Raw genomic sequence first — 16632 nt, forward strand, 5'->3', positions numbered from 1 at the left:
TGGGGCCAGGCTGGCGAAGTGTGGGCGGAGCCTAGTATACCTGGTGTCCATGAACAGGCGCTTCATAGAGTATAAGGCCAGAAAGAATCATTATCAGATCATGACCTTAAAGTCCCAACGGTTCTGCTGCCAGAGCTTTCAACCTGGTTCTCTGAGGCCATAAGCAGGAATCACACCACCAGCCCGCCTTCTTAAAGTTAAGCACTGGTGAGTTTGCAGGACCAAGGCATCATACCCTGTGTGACCCCATCTGCCCCTTGCACTCAGTGTGGAAAGTATGAAAGGGCAAAATTTGCCCCAGAACATAGTAAAAAACTGATCAGAGAGAAAATTAATATTCAAATGAGTCTGGCAACATTCTACTTGCTCAGAGCGAGTAACAGATTGTTGGTGGATAAGTGAAGTAGGATGCTCTTGTGATCAGCCGTATATAGCCAGCCTTAGCAATGTGGTAGACAGGAGTATGGAGACATACTGTAAAGCAATGGTCACCAGCCAGTAGATTGGGATCTACTGGTAGATCTTGGAGCCTCTGACAGGGGATCCTGACTGGTTTGGCTGGGAAGCTATCAAGTGCTGGAACTCCAGTTGCCCCTCCACCCAGTGTCATGCTGCACCTGCCCTCTGCCTTGGAGCTGTTCCCCTGGGAGCCTCCTGCTTGCTGTGCAGGGTGTGTGAGGGAGAAGAGGGGGAGTGCTGATGTCAGGGTGTCCCCCGTCTCCACTCCTGTACCCTATCACCACACAGAGAGAAGGGGACGGAGGGAGCCTGGCAATGTAAATCTCTGTCACTCTCACACACTGTGTGCGCGTGTCTGTCACATTCCCACATCCTCAAAGACACACTGTCCTTCACTCTCAGATCCCAACCCAACACACATGTGGGTGGTGATTGTTACTTCTTTTACTGCTTGCAAAGCGGGTTATTTGGGGGTGTTTGACTGGTCTGTGCATTTCAGAATTTTCATTTCACTCTTACGCTTCAATTTAATTCTTTGAGGAGTGAGTTCTAAAATGCCTATCCTGTTGTGGCTGGAGTAATTATCCCTGTGATAATTGCTGCTCCTGGAAGAGGCTGGCATGTCCCTGTAGCCCCTGAGAGAGGCAGAGCAGGTGGTCTCCACATGCTGTCCTTGCTTGCAGATACCACTCCTGCAGCTCCCAGTGATCAGTAGTGGGGAACCGTGGCCAGTAGAAGCTGTGGGTTCAATGCCTGTAGATGAGGGGCAGCACATGGCACCATGGAGCCGTTGTTATACATACCAGCTGCTTTCAGGAGTGGTGCAGGGCATGGGCAGGAGTAAGCCTGCTTAAACCCCACTGATCCACCCAGAAGCCATCTCAATTGCCCAGTGCCCTGCTTCCTGAACCCCAGTCCCAGCCCTGAACCTCCTCCTAAGCCCAACCTCTAGCCTCAGACATGAGTCCCTCTGCACCCAAACTCCTTCCCAGCGCTTGTATCCTGAAACCCCTCCTGGACCCCAATCCCCCACTCTGAGCTAAGCCTGGAGCCCCCACCCACACTCCAAACACCTTAGCCCAAGAGCACAGCCTACACTCCAACCCCTACCCCAGCCTGGTGAAAGTGAGTGAGGATGGGGGAGAAAGGGAGGATGGAGTGAGCAGGGTGAGGCCTCAGAGAAGGGGTGGAGCAGGGCAGGGGCAGGGCCTCAACAAAGGGGTGGGAATGAAAGGGGGAGGGGGCAGGGTTGCCAGATGGTTTCAACAAAAATACCGGACCCACTTGACATTCCATCACAATCGACATTCCATCTTATTTAGAAAATACCCGACATTTCTATTTTCTCAATTTGTTTCCCGAACAGAAAGCTCAGATACTGGTCTGTCTGGTTCAAAACTGGACGTCTGGCAACCCTAAGGGACAAAGGAATTTGGGTTTGAAGTAGATCTTACATTGCACTTAAATTGAAAAGGTTGGAGACCACTGCTATAGAGAAAGACACAGCCTGACTCTGATAGAGTGTCCTGGGGGAGTGGCTGAGCAGCTGGGCTGCATTTGGGAGGCAGGCCTTTATAAGGAAGTGTTTGGGGGTAGGGAAAGGCCTTTACTTCTAGGCAGAGAAACAGAGGCTTGTTAGGGGGTGGGGAAGAAACCTACTCACTGTACAGAAGACCTAGAAGGTAAGAGATTCTATGTTTATTCTACTTTGGAAGGACAGGCCTATTGTAAGAGCAGAACTGGGGTGTTTACATGTTGTTCTCTCTTGGGAGCATTGAGTACAATACTGTATGGTTCTTAGCAATTATCTTGATCAAGGGTGGGCCTGAAAGGTTTATGCTAAGCTAGTAGACATTGGTTTTGCAAGGCTGTTATTTGTAATAGGTGGTGGCTTGTGTTGGGTGAGGCCATTGTGGTTGGGGGTGGGCTTGAACCCTTGAGTCTGGAGGCAAATATTTTATCTACTGCACTACTGGAGGAGCCCTTCAACCTCCCTTAACTTCAGGGCTCCCTTAGTTTCCAAGGTGCAAGCTCTATCCCTCTGAGAGTGGCTGTCCCTGGGGCAGGAGGCAAGCAGGACTCTAGCACCAGGTACCTTATCCACTGCAGGCACCCCACAAGCTCCTTACATTCTAGGTCCCCCCCCCCACTTATCTGTGCTGCTTCCCAAGGGCAGCAGGTCCATCCATTGCCAAGCATAAGCTGGCTTCATTTCCTTGGGTAGCCGGTGTTGGTAGTCCTGCTGTTAGGGGTCTCAAACCCACCACCCTGTGCCCCCCAAGTGAATGTAGTAGTCCATCAGCCACTCCAGGACACACTCTATCACCTTATTTTCAGGGTGTCCCTTATCCTGCCTTCCCCATGCCACAGCCAGCTCCAGTTCTGGAGTGACCAGCACTGGCAGTCCTGCTGCTCCCAGGGTCGGCCGGGGGGAATGGACAGACTAGAACCCAATACCCTGTGTGCCCTAGGCGAATGCCTGATCCCCCTCAGCCACATGTCACTTATCCTGCCTGCCATAATACCGCACCGTCCACCTGCCTGGGAAGTGACAGGAGGAAAATGAGATGAGGTCCTGCTGGATATAGGGTGGTGGGGGTGGGATCTGGTGTGGCTTACGGAAGTCACCTGAGGAGCACAGGGAGCTGGGTTCAAGTCCCACCCTCTCTGCCTATCCAGGAAGTGGCAACAGAGGCTGTCCCAAGGAGGGAGCTATTGCCTTTATTAGAAAGATGGGATATGGGAGTGGCTGAAGATGGGGTAGGTAGGTGGCTTCTGGGGTGACCCAGAGGATAGGGCATTCACCTGAGGAGTATAAGGTGGTGGGTTCAAGCCCTGTCCCTTCTGCCCACCCAAGAAGTGACTAGAAGAAGGCAAGATAAGGAACCCACTGGCGATAGGGCAGGGGGGTGGGTTTTTGCTTTGGCTTAGGGGATAGGGCATTGGCTTGGGGGAAAATAAGAAGCCTGTTAATCTGAGTGTCCCTATATATCCATGCCTTGCAAGCTGTCTTAAAAGCTCCCCACTCCCAGACTACTAATAGGGTAGAGGCAAACTCTGTATCCTAAGGGATATTGCCAAAGAAAAAACCTGAATGACATGTCGAAACGTTACTGGAAATTGATAGGCTCTCCGTGGGTTATTGAATCCACCCATGCAATCTGAGACGTGTGCCTCCCTCTGCCCAGCAAACCCTGTGCTTAACTCTTGGAGCATGTGAGCATCAGGTGAGAGTACTTGTGCTTATCTTTAAGTGCTACAGCAATAGACAAGACTGGGATTTATGCCCATCCTATAGGGTTTGATCCTGTAAGGTGCTGAGCACTCGGGGGCCTTGTGCTGCTGAGGGCATGCTTAAACTTTAGTATAGGTATAAGTTTTCAGGGGCTAGAGTACTTGGCACCTTGCACCATACAGAGGATTAAAACCTGCTGGAAATAATATCCTCCATATTCTATGGCATTTTAGAGCAATTTCTATTGAACCCCATTGCTTGAATCCTCATTTTGCTCTATCGACCTCATGCCTACAAGATGGCTGCCTACAAATATAATTGTGCCCTGTAAACAAAAATGGTGAAACACCTGTAGGAGCTTCCTTGGGCCTGTGGGATGGGAAGTGAGCAGTGCTCTCACAATGGAGCTAATTAGCTGGGGGCATTGGAATCTCTCCTGAGGAAACACTGTGGCCCTAGAACATGTGACACCCTAGAGCTGCTTGTCCCTCCAAGCTCAGCAGCGATACAATTCCTGGCCATCTGTGGTTTTATAACTGGCATTTAGTGGTTGGGCACAGATAGGATAGCACTGTGGTTTGAGCATTGGCCTCCTAACCCCAGGGTTGTGAGTCCAATTGTGGAGGGAGCTGTTTAGGCATCTGGGGCAAATGTCAGGGATGGTACTTGGTCCTGTCATGAGGGCAGGGGAGTGGATTTGATGACCTCTCAAGGTCCCTTCCAGCTCTGAGATAGGCACATCTCCATGTATTGTTATTATAATACACCACAATGCTTTGGCTGAAAATAGCTATCCCCTCAACAGCTTGTGCTATTCCCTTGTACAGCACTTCCTCTGAGGGAGGAATTTCTCTGCCTTGGGTCACCAGCCCACTAGATGCCAGTTACAATTCCTGGCCATCTGGGGTTTTATATCGCTGCTGAGCTTGGAGGGACAAGCAGCTCTAGGGCGGCACATGTTCTAGGGCTGCAATGATGAACAGCAATGTTTCCTGTCAGGTGAGTGCTTCTCTCCCCTCAGGAGACATTCCAATGCCCCCCAGCTAACTAGCAGGTTTTTGTTTCTACAGGTGATGTGCATTTGCACATGCTTTGGTGCACGTTAAAAAATTCATTCAGCACATGGATAGAAAAGATTAGCGGGAACCGTGTTCTGAAGGCCCAGGAATCAGTCGGATTAGGCTAGGTCCTGAATTACAGGGAAGGGGAACTTGTCACTACACTCCTGCCCACAGGCCTGATGTTGTTTTGGCACCTTCCTTGGCTGAAGACTGCTGGAAAGAAGGGAAATCTTTGGAAGCCAGCCAAGTGGGGTTCTTACTTGGGGGGTGGGGGGAGGCCACTGAGCATGCTATCCATACAGCATCCTTAGCCCAGGGGCTAAACCCAAGTGTCTAACTCTGCTCTTTGCATGGGGAAGTGGAACCATTTGCAGGTCTGCATGTCCACCCTCCTCTTGTCTACCTCTGCTCCATCCGTTCACTGCTTCTGCCCCTCCTTTGCTTTCACACCTACGTGCCTGCATGATGCTCCTCAAAGGCTCTTTACACCCACATCCACACATATCCCACTATGGGACTGGAAGGACGGAGCTCAGCTAGCTCCACCACCAAGAATTGAGGGTCTGATCCAATTCCTGTTGCAGTGCATGGGGGTCATTTATCATTCTTAATAGAAGCTGAATCATGTCACGAGTGAGCAGATGGGAGGACAAATGTCACATTGCATCAGTCATTGCTGAGTCTAGTCTCCTGGGAGCACTATTCTGTCAGAAGCCACATCACATGCCTTGACTTCACCACACAGCTTAGAGCAGGGGTGGGCAATAAAATGGTGGCAGTCCACCAGGGATAGCCCCGGCAGGCTGCAGCCACTATATTTACCTGTGCCTCCACAGCTCCCGTAGGCTGTAGTTCGCCATTCCCAGCCAATGGGAGCTGCGGGAAGCACCACAGACCAACACACCACTTCCTGCAGCTCCCATTGGCTAGAAATGGGAGCTGCAGCCAATGGGAGCTACAGTCGCCTGTACCTGAGGAGGCGCAGGAAAACGTAGTGATGGTGGCCAGCCAGAGGCTAACACTGAAGAACTGGAGCTGTGGGCTGGTGTTTGCCCACCCCTGGCCTAGGGAATGTTGAAACCTCTTCCACAGGGCAGCTGGGCTGCGGTTAGAAAGGATTTTTCTCTGACCCTTCAACAATCTCATTTTTACCTCTTCTGCAGACAACAGCCAAAACTCAAACAATGAGGTGGGTTTGGGAGTGGGGAATGAAAACAAACCACTTGTGTGATGAAGTAATGGCTTAATATGTCTTGTGAACGTCCTAGCCGTTCACTCTTGGACAGCCAGACGTATCCCAGGAAGACAAGCATAAGACTTGTGACCAGGAACCCCTCAGTGCTAATCCCAACTCTGAGACCGTGTTGCTATGGATAAATCTCTTAAATTCCCTATCACCATGTCCTCATCTCCTGGAAGGGAGGAACCTCACCTCTTATCACAGGGGGGCTAATTTGAGCATCGGTTAATGCCTGCAGAGAGCTACAGACAATCCACGTAGTCCCCTCTCGGGTCACAAATACAGTGAGTTTACTGGCTGCATCCTATGCAGGCATGAATGATTTTCCCACACTTCACAAACGTTGCAGGCCGGTTAATGGGGACTGGTGTTCTTCTGGTGAAGAAATTGTGTGTGGGGGAGGGAGGAGGAATGCGTTTCTGAGGGAGGTTGGACATTCTACTGCAAGGCTATTCAAACCTCACGCTTGGGTTCAGCCATTCCCACAGTGAGGATAGACTGGAAGACTCTTCCCGTATTGAACAGATTAGCTGTCTGTGTTATGTGGGAAAGAAGATTCCTCTTCTGCAGAAATATTAAGCGCTGGCCTCTCCCTGTGGCAGACGACACTGACCGATTCTGACCTGTTATGGCACACCTTACGTTCCCATTCCTGGCCCTAGCTAGTGCTGGCAGTAGGAATGGGGGCACGCCTCTGAATCAATGATACCTGTAGGCAGAGGCCAGACCGGTTTCTTTGACCCTTCTCACAACCAGCCCTAAGGGTTTCTCTCCCAACCAGCACTTACCTTTAAATGTCTTTTGGAGACAGGACTGTTGGCTTCTTACCGTCTCTCTCACCTTCAGTGTGTGGCAGTCTGCTCTCCTCCCAGTTCAGTTCACCTGGGGTGATCAGATGGTCCCACTTTATTTCTTCAGCTTCTGGCCCCAAGGTAGGCCCCTCTTCCTCAAACCTACTGTAGGCATTCTCTGGGGGCGTGCTGGCTGCCTATTCTGACATGCTGTTTGGGAACGCAGTAGCGGGGCCTGTTACTGCCAGGGGCTCTCTACATCACTCTGCTGAGGAAAATCCCACTGTGCAGTAGGCCCTTGGGGAAACTGCTTGGCCTTCTCAAAGATGGCACCAGAAGGTAAGTTGGAGGAGACTCTTGGCTTTACTGGGGGCAGTGAGATCTGTGAGGAAGAGGAGCTAGCTCAGTCCCGCTGGGTGATCTTTCTCCAGACTGTCTGGGACTTGTGGGCCCTGACCCAGCAGGGATCTTCAAATCCCAGAGCCCTGGAAAGGGGGGAAAAAATCTAGGGCCTTTTCTCTCCCTTTTCCAAGCCGTATCCAAGTGGCGCATATTTAGGGGCACCCTCCCTCCACTCCCCTGAAGAGCAGCGAGAGTATCAGGGGATTTATTTTCTCTTCCTGCTTGGTGAGACGATGTAGAACATCTGGCTGACAGCAGCCCTGTTGCCTCCTACTAGCAAAGCTGGGAGGCCTGATTAGTCTGCTGCTTTCCTTGTTGTTGAGAGATGCCAGGATGGTGTGTGGCCAACTCCCCAAAACACAAACTGACTCAACCCGTTCAACTGATATTCCATCGATGGCTGAACGAAGTGTACAGTCCATGCAGAGGGGGGTGTGTGTGTGTGTGTGTGTGTGTGTGTGTGTACATACAGAGATGGGTCCATGTCACACAGCTAAGGATTCCATCCTATTCCAAGTGTCCATTTGGCACAGTGACCGTGGATAGACACAACCAGTATCTTCCAGTTTACTGGTGCAGGCAAAGACACTAGACTTGAAATAGTGTGGGGACATCCAAGCTGGCTCTCCAAAGGAGCCTTCTCTGATGTCTGCCAGACCTTCATTTTAGATTAGAGGTGGGCAATAAGCAGTCCATGGGCTGGATGCAGTTTGCCAGGGTTAGCTCCTGGTGGGCCGCCAGCACTTTATTTACCTGCATGTCTGTAGCCAATGGGAGCTACAAGCGGCTGTACTAGGGGACACAGGTAAATAAAGCGCTGGCGGCCCACCAGAGGCTAACCCTGATGAACCGCCTCTAGCTTACTGCCCACCCTTGTGTTAGATTATCTTCAGGAATTGTGCCAGCCACAATCTAATGGCATCTACTGAAACTTTCCTATGTGCCAGTGAGCTGATTAGTACTTGTATTTTATAAGTCAGTCTGCCTAGCTTGGGTACCTGTAAAGCACCAGTCACAGTAGGGTCTAGGCACCGAGGGAAGAACCTAGTGGCATTGTTCTTAATTCATAGGTTGAGAGCTGCTATATATATGGCTGTTACTACTTAACTGTTTTCTTAATGATTAAATAATATGGCAACATTAATTTTTTTAAAGCTATATTTCATGGCCCCTTCAAGGTAAGAATTTACTGTGCTCTCAATGCTACAAGATAGCAGCCGCGGTGCTTTAAAATGGCGCCAACACTTTAAATTAGAAGTCATTTTGGAACTTTTTTGTACTTGGCATTTTTAAAAAAAAAACAACTCTGGGGATCGAAAGGAAGAGATTGTCTTCCTTGTGTGGGGTTTCTTTTTTTTTAAAAAAACCTTGACTCTGGTATGTGATTTGCCTGAGTCAACGACTAAGGAAAATGGCTCCCTTTCAGAAGGCGCTTTGACCCTGTTGTGGCAGAATGACGACTGCTTTGCGTGTTAGGATTAGAGATGGTTGAGCTCTGTCAAAGGTCAATCTAGAACCTCTTCACCCACTCCTGAAGACTGCCGGACGGACAGCCACCACAGGCCTCAGGGCAAGGTGTGATAGGGGCCATCTCCCATGCTGGGAAGGAGCAGGGCTTCTGGCAGAAGGAGTTGGGGTGGGGCAGCCATCTCTCAGGGCGGCCAGGACTGCAGTGTGACCACCCCCATGGAAGCTGAAGCCCCAAACCCCTTTGAATTTCTGGATCCTGGGGTAACTGCCCCTTTTGTCCCTCCTCTCTCGGCAGGCCTGCTGGAGGAAGCCATAACAGAACATTCAGATTCTGCAGTGGCTGGATGTGGTTTTGCTCTCTTGTAGCGTTCTCCTGGAACCAGAAACTGGCAGTACCATGAGCGCGCTGGTTCTTGTTGACTTTGACCATAACTAGATGAGAGTGCCAGAAATCTCTCCCTCAACTTGTTCTTGTGGAGCTCTCCAGACTGGTCGTTCTGAATCATGCAGTGCGTACAGTGTGGATCATAGTGTATCTAAAGCTCCCGTCTCGAAAGTATCTGAGCATCTCACAATCTTGCATGTAACTTTACAGCACCCCATGATGCAAGGCAGTGCTACTATCCCCCATATTCAGAGGGATAGCTTTGTCAGTCTGGATCTGCAAACGCTACAAGGAGTCCTGTGGTACCTTATATGCTAACAGATGTATGCATCTGACGAAGTGGGTCTTTGCCCACGAAAGCATAAGCTCCAGTACATCCATTAGTCTATAAGGTGCCACAGGACTCCTTGTCACTTATCCCCCATATTGGAGATGAGAAACTGAGGCACTGTGAGGCTAAGGGACTTGCCCAAAATCACAACAGAAGTTTGAGGTGAAGCAGGGAATGGAAATCCAGCCTTGTGCACAAGCCACACTTACTCAGTTACCCGAATCAAACACAAATTCCAACCCTTTTAGCTTGTGTGAGAGAAACACTGAGATTGACACTCCAATGCGAGGGGAAGACTAATTTCCATCCAACTGCAGCAGACAGGTGGCTGAAGACTGTGCTACCTTTACATGGGAAGAGTATCTGTTTTCATAGCAGCCTGCTTACCTTTTCTGTAGATTCAAACTAAAAGGGGGAGATCGTTGAGCATCGTATCTGAGCTTGGCTTGACAAAAACACTGCAGATAGGTGAGCTTTAACTAGCACATGCTGCTAGGTCAGTCCTGCTGTTCTTAACATATAGCCTAAGATTTTTGACCTGGACGGTATCCCTGAGACAGGTGTGATCGGCGCATGAATAATTTGAGGCACAAACAGAAATGCATGGCCTCTCGTTGGATCCTTATTTCGACTAGGGATGGAAAATCCTGTTCAACTGGCTAGACCTATTGTTTAATCAATTAAAGGGGGCTCCACCCAGGCTGACTCTCCTCCACCCACTGCCGGGGAACTGCTCCAGCCTCAACAGCCGCCTTAACCAGGCATGAGGCTTACTGGTTAACCACATCAGCCAGCGGTGGGGAACTTTTGGGGGGGGGGGTCAGGAGACTCTTGACCCACCGAAAAATCAGTCAGGGAGGAGGGCTGCACACAAGTGAGAAGCAAGAAACAAACCCCTCGCTGACATGGCCCCGACCAAAGAGACAGATGCTCCCCACATTCCCCTCATGCCAGAGCCTAGGGAGATCCAAGCTGGTAGACTGTGTGCTCCAGCCCCACGGGGGGAAGAGGGCTGGAGCGCCAGCGCTGGCTCCTCAGTGCTGGGCGGGGGAGGTTCAAGCCCCAGGGGTCGGATCCAGGCAAGCTGGGGGCCACATCCAGCCCCTGAGCCTTAGGTTCCCCACCCCAGGTTAAACTTTCACATCCCTAACTTCTCCTTGCACCCATGGCGTGATTTGGTCTAGCAGGTTTTCCCATTGAGGGAGTTTGGGCAAAGGAGTCCCCCTCAAGAGCCTGCAGCACTTAGGTTCCCATGTCAATGGGATTTAGGCAGGTGTTTTTCTGAAGTGCTCCCATCTCCTCAACACACCCCGTTCAGAGGGACCCTTTTGTCACAAATGACACTGACTCCACTTGGCCACGCTTGTCAAGCTCAACCACGTTCCCTTGCTGAGCAGCAGGGAGGGAAGGTGTTCAAGCAGCCACTGGTAACAGCACCATCTGAAGTAGCCCCCTAAAGAATCCCCATCGGCAGACTTGGCTAAATCTGCACTGTGGTGGTAATGTTACAACTTGCTGCATAAGAGCCCCAGTCCTGGAGCAAGACCCTGTTGGACTTGGTGCTGTATAAACCCCACAGCCAAACGATGGTCCTTCCCTGTGCCAAAGAGCTCCCAATGTGTGAATCAAAGTGGAGCACCCAACATTCGCGTTGGCTACTGCAGCTCCTCGTTGCTGCAGTCCATAGGAAAAGTTTTTTCTTCTGTGCTGCTACACAATAGAAAGCCTGCCAGCTGTCTGAGCTTCCTGCACTGTCAGGCCAAGATTGCCCCTCAGGAGTGAGTCTGACACAACACTTCAAGGTGGCGGCACAACCATTCTCGTTGTCTCCATCTCTTCTTAAATCTTCTATTTAGAAGCTTGTACCAAGGGAAGTGACCAGCGCAGAGCCTGTGGGTGGGGGGAAAAGAGCCCCACAGGCAGTCCACAGTTGACTCCTCTTAATTAACAGTGCAAGCTCTGCCCCTGTAACACATCGCCTGGCAACCATCCAGAGCCTCTGCCCCATCCTGCCCTCCCCAATCAACGTGCAGCGGTGGCACTAGGAGCATGCGTGACCTCCCTACTTAAGAAGACTGATTTGTTTTGCACAATGTGCTCGTGCAGCGCAGCAAAGCAATCCCCTGCTGATCTTTAATGATCTCATTGTGCTGGTGCACTGATATGTGATGGGAGGGAAGTACCACTGGGTAAACATTGCAAAGCAGCATCCTGACCCTGATGAATTCGAGAGCCATCTCTCAAGTGAAGTGCCACTAATGGAGGGGTGGGGGAGGGAATTTTGCTTACCATTTAGAAGTGTATTTTCAAGCTGCAGAAACCCTTCAAGTGCTGCCCCTGTTGCTGCTGCCCCTGTGCTTCTTCCCTTTTTGCTCTCCAGTGCCAACCCACTCTGAACTAATGAACAACTCCACTGTGCAGATCAGCTGAGTCACTCGTTTCTTCAGTAGGAGTCCCCTCTCAGCAGCCACTGCAATCAATATGCCTTAACCAACAATGACTGAAGGGGTCCTTAAGTACCAGCGGCTAGAGAGGGGTCTCCCACTTTTTCTGTAGAAGATGCAGGTGGTGGTGGTTGCATGGCTATACTGAAACAGCAAGCTGCAAAATCTGGGACTGTCTGACAGGCAAAATGTACAAACGAGGGGGAAAAACTGTACAAACGAGGGGGAAAAATTAGAGGGAGAGAATCCAACACCACTGCAGTCTTGTTGCGCTCTGTCTTGGGTCTCAGGCAGTTAGGGGAGTTTTCAGTTGTTCATTCTGACCTTAACACAACAAACCGCTTTAGGCAGGGCAGACCTCAGAAGAGGCATGACTGGCTAGATTTCCAGCCCTATTTTGTGGACGCAAGAGCTCCAACTTTTGGTGCCTTCGAATTAAACCTTTTCTGAGGTTGAGAAATGTCTGTTCTGAATAAAAGTTGCATGTTTGTAAACCATTCCACAGCTTTAAAATCCCATCTCCAGCATAGTTGTGTGTTTTTTAAATCTTATGACTTCATTTCTCTCTTCCCGCTCTCTTCCACTGGTGTGTATTGGGAAGGCGGCGTAGCAAGAAATGATCTAGGAACTATGATGCGGGAACATTTGGCACAGAAAGCTAACTGAACTTTCTCTTACCGTGGTAAGTCCTTCAAGTTCACAATATAAACCAATATTATGACCAATTCACATTCAAACTGGGCTTTAAATGTCCATACTTCATGCCTTGTTAGCTCTCTTCAAAACTAGGTGTCCTCTTCAAGCACGCATCTCTGAGTTTCACAGCAATCTGCATCAGTAATTTGCACTTCCTTGAATGTAATGGCCAGGAAATGATACATGTTCACTACATATCAAGCATTAATACCACACCAGGTGATTAAGGTAGAAAGCTTTATGCTATCTGGATGATATTATATGTGGTGGCTTAGCTTTTGGTACAGCTTCAAGAAAATTGTGGCACTAATAGCTTAACTATAGCTCCTCTTCTGAGCTTGAATAAAGGCCAAATTCTGGTACCTCCACTCCAGTAGGGTAGTACCTTACTCTATACATCGTTCCTGTCACATGCTGTGGAGTGGTTCATGACTCAGTGCCAACCTTGGGGCAGACTCAAGAAGCAGGGCAGACATCTCACACCAAGATTAGATTTCACCAAGCCAGTAACAAGTGACTCCTGACACACTGTAGCAGTCTTACTGGAAGGGCTCTATCTTCCCATCTGGGCTACGTGGTAATGGTCATACCGAAGATCACAAGATTCAAATTGCTCCTCCTCCCAAGAGATCAATCACTCACCCTTAGATCTCGCATGCCAGTGATAAAGCCTATAGCCAATCTTGTAAATGTCTGGAGGTTTCTTACCTAAGGAACAAGAAATAGATCTTTCCTGCTTTAGCAACAACAACTTATTAAAAGTTAGCCTATGGTTTCCCAAAGGTGATGGGTGTAGTTGCCTGTTAGCACTGAATAGCTTAGGGCTAACCCAGGCAGACCATGGGCACCTTTCTTTGGTTAGCTCCAGTGCTGTAACAATTCAGACAGCTGAAGAATTTTCCTCTTTGTTCTTCGCTATCTCTATTTCCTTCTCTCCGCTGTCACGCTAGCCGGACCAGCTTCCTTCAAGTAGCACCTTCAGGGTATAAAGGCCATTAGCCCAGGCTTCATAGATTCATGTTTCACCATTTCTTCCCTTAGTTTTGATTATATCCTTGGATATTCCCATCTGTTATTGCTTTTTCTAGGACCGGAGAATTCCCGCAAGGTGAACATCCCTCTACCCATACAAGGCCCTTTCCCTTCCTCCCCAAACTCATTAACCCTTTGCTTACTGGCTTTCTGCACTATGCAAAGCCAACAGGGTTGTATGTAGTAGTTAGAGGGAACCCCTCCTGCCATTTTACTTGGGCCAAACACTGCAAACCAGGTCTAGAATGCCGTACTTGAAGAGTTGAAAATTTGAGACAGATGTGACCTTTTTGCCACCCTTGGCTTTCCTGTCTCTGAACCCTGGGCTAACCTAGAAGGTTATTTTGAAATCACAAGCGGCGCGTCTGCACTACCCAACCTGTTATTTTGAAATAAGGGACTGGTTGTTTTGGCATAACTGCTGCTTTCCACAAGGAATAACACTTATTTCAAAATAGATGTAGTGTGGATGCGCCACTCCTACTATTTTGAAATAACTACTCCCCAGAGTCATTCAAAGTAATTACTCCTCAGTGCTTCCTGGGGCTCTAGGTTGAGGTAATGCATCCACATTAAGGGAGCCTGCCTCAGACTAATTTTGAGGCTTCCCTGTAGTGTGGACACACTGTTTCAAAATAGATATTGTGGGAGTTATTTTGAAATTGCCTAGTGTAGACATGCCTTGAGTGTTGATGGAGCACAATCTTCTTTCTCCATCTCTGTCTGACTCGGAGCTCCTTAATTGCATGAGCCTGCCTGTATTCTTCCAGGCTGGCTGTTCCCAGTAGAACTGTACCTTTGAAGTCCAGAATCTGAAAAGGTAGCAAGGTTACACCCCTCTGATTCCAGGATGCCCTTGCTGTGAGGCTGCTTTTCATCCAAAACCCACTCTCCTCCAAAGGCACGGCAACATCATTAGTGTCTCTTCAAAGAGAACCTGGCCCCTGGCTTGGGCATCTGGTGCGTTTCTGAAACTTTCTGAAGAGGAACTAGGCTTTACAGGTTTACATTTAAACTTTGGAACTTTGTTTGGAGTTTGCAGCTGAGATCAGGGCCCCAGCGAGTTGGACACTCTCACTGTGACAGTCCCTGCCCTCAACTTAGAATCCAAACCCATCAGTGGCAGGTGTATTGGGCTAGAAAAGGCTCTGCCTTCCAGGCCTGGGCCACCCTGCCATCAGCTTGGCAGGTGAACCTCTGTCTCTAGTGGTGCCAGGGCCAGCATGGCACCAAGCCGCCTGGTGGTAGCAGCACCAGCAGAGTCCCTGGTGGTAAGATGAGCCTTCTGGGGCCCAGCCTGGTGCTGCAGGGAGAGCCCGTTCTCAGTGCAGCTAGCCCCATCCCAAGCACTGCTGCAGTGAGTCTGGTCCTCTGCCATACCTGCAAGAAGCACTGGGGCTGGTGCAAGCAAGACTGAGGGAGAGGCAGGGAGGCTGTAGAGGGAGCCAGCACCACCACCACCACAGCTCCTTGCATTGGGAGCCCCCATCCACCTCTCCTCCTCCCATGGCCATTAACCCAGCCCTCCCTCAAATCCCACCCATCTCCCCACCCCGCAGGTAACTCAATCCATCCCCCTGCTCCTCTTTAACCCTCTTGCTGAGCTACAGTGGGGATGCCTCATCTGCCCACATCAGGGACCACAGACCTCCTTGTAACCTGTGCACGATACAACTCAGAACAAGCTAAAACTTTCCTGGATCCAGAATTACCCTACACAGTAGTTGGGTGAGTCTAATGGACCTCCCGCTCAGACACTAGACAGGTGTCAGTTAAACTGCCTTCCCCTTTTAGACCATGAAAAGACATTGTCACTCTTGACATCTAAGAGGCACAAACATGGCCAAGAGGCAGCGAGTGGAAGCTGGCGCTCTTACACGTTGCACAGTTTGGAATGTTCCAGAAGGAGACCAAGCATGCAATTTTTTTCTTCAGTTCTGGGTCTGTGCTCTGGGCACGAGATGCCTTGGCCTTCCAGGGTAGCTCAGGCTGACTGTTCCTCTCCTGCACCGGTGACTTCAGCAAGTTCCCAAGGAACATCTGTCCTACTCATTCACCTGCTCAGATAGGAGCAGGCTTATAACCTTGAGGTGTTGTTCTCTGGCGGTAGCTGTTACATCCCTGCTCTGGTACTTGGGTCCCAAATTCTTCTGAGTTTTAAAGCTGATCAACACCTTGGCTTGCACCCAGAAGCAATTTGAGCACGGATATTGTAACCATTGACTTCTTTGCTACCAAGGAGATGGGCAGCTGCTTTCTGTACCAAAACACATTCCTCTAGCTCTGGCATCCTGTCTCTCTGCTCCTTGCAGGTTCAAACTTCCTAGTTACATTGCCAGTTAACTCCATCCCATCTTCAATTACAGCAGCTTCTTTCCCTCCAGTTTTGCCCATATGCATCTCTCAAGGAGAGAGACTGTTAGCTCAGCTTCATTTCCTTTGTGTTATCCCATCTTTCTTCTTGTTCAACTCCCATCAAACCCTCTTCTCAGTTGAACTCAGCAGTAAATAAAAGGAGACCAAGAAGCCAGCCCTGGGCTATGCATAAGTGGAGCTAGGGATGGATAGAGCTGGGGGAACTGCTCTGTGGCTGATTTATTTAATCTTTGCTATACAGTCAGATGACAGGATAAGTAGCAAGTGGCTGTAATAATGGTACTGTCAAGTGGTGCTAGCTAGACTATTTTGAATGGAATGTGTTGTAGGACTCCTAATCCACCCAGTGGACACTCAGATCTCTGAAATGACCCATTACTGAATACCAGGGTCAGCTGTCAGATCTTTTGTTCTTCATGTACACAGATTTCAACCCACTGCATAGAGACCAATGCCCAGGTAGATGTAACCCTCCACAAGGGTTGAATCTGGGCCTTCTATACTAAGCTCCAGGAGTCTCTACAGCTTGAGCTATAAAGCCAGCTGGCTCTCAGCTTAGGCTGTAGAGTGCCCATGTTCTTCTCTTGCTGTAAGTGATCTAAGTGCCACTCCATGGGACAGTGAACCACACTAGGGCTATGTCTACACTCATGGCTTCTTGCGCAAGTATGGCCGTTCTTGCACAAGGAAATTTACAGTACGGCGTGGTG

The 16632-nt window shown here is 49.7% G+C and overlaps 1 protein-coding gene across 7 annotated transcripts in view; it reads left to right on the forward strand.

The window, feature by feature from the left end:
* Window positions 1-16632, forward strand: part of PALM2AKAP2 (PALM2 and AKAP2 fusion) — a 356683-nt gene that overhangs the window by 183233 nt on the left and 156818 nt on the right. Inside the window, exon 1 of one of the 7 annotated variants that reach the window (XM_075931397.1) lies at window positions 2125-2141. The exons of the other annotated variants lie outside the window; for them this stretch is intronic. The gene's annotated coding sequence lies outside the window, so the exon portion shown is untranslated. Of the gene's footprint in view, window positions 1-2124; window positions 2142-16632 lie in introns of those variants that run through there. 7 annotated transcript variants of the gene reach the window in all.

The sequence above is a fragment of the Pelodiscus sinensis genome, chromosome 6, assembly GCF_049634645.1.
Source record: "Pelodiscus sinensis isolate JC-2024 chromosome 6, ASM4963464v1, whole genome shotgun sequence".
Lineage (NCBI taxonomy): Eukaryota > Metazoa > Chordata > Testudines > Trionychidae > Pelodiscus > Pelodiscus sinensis.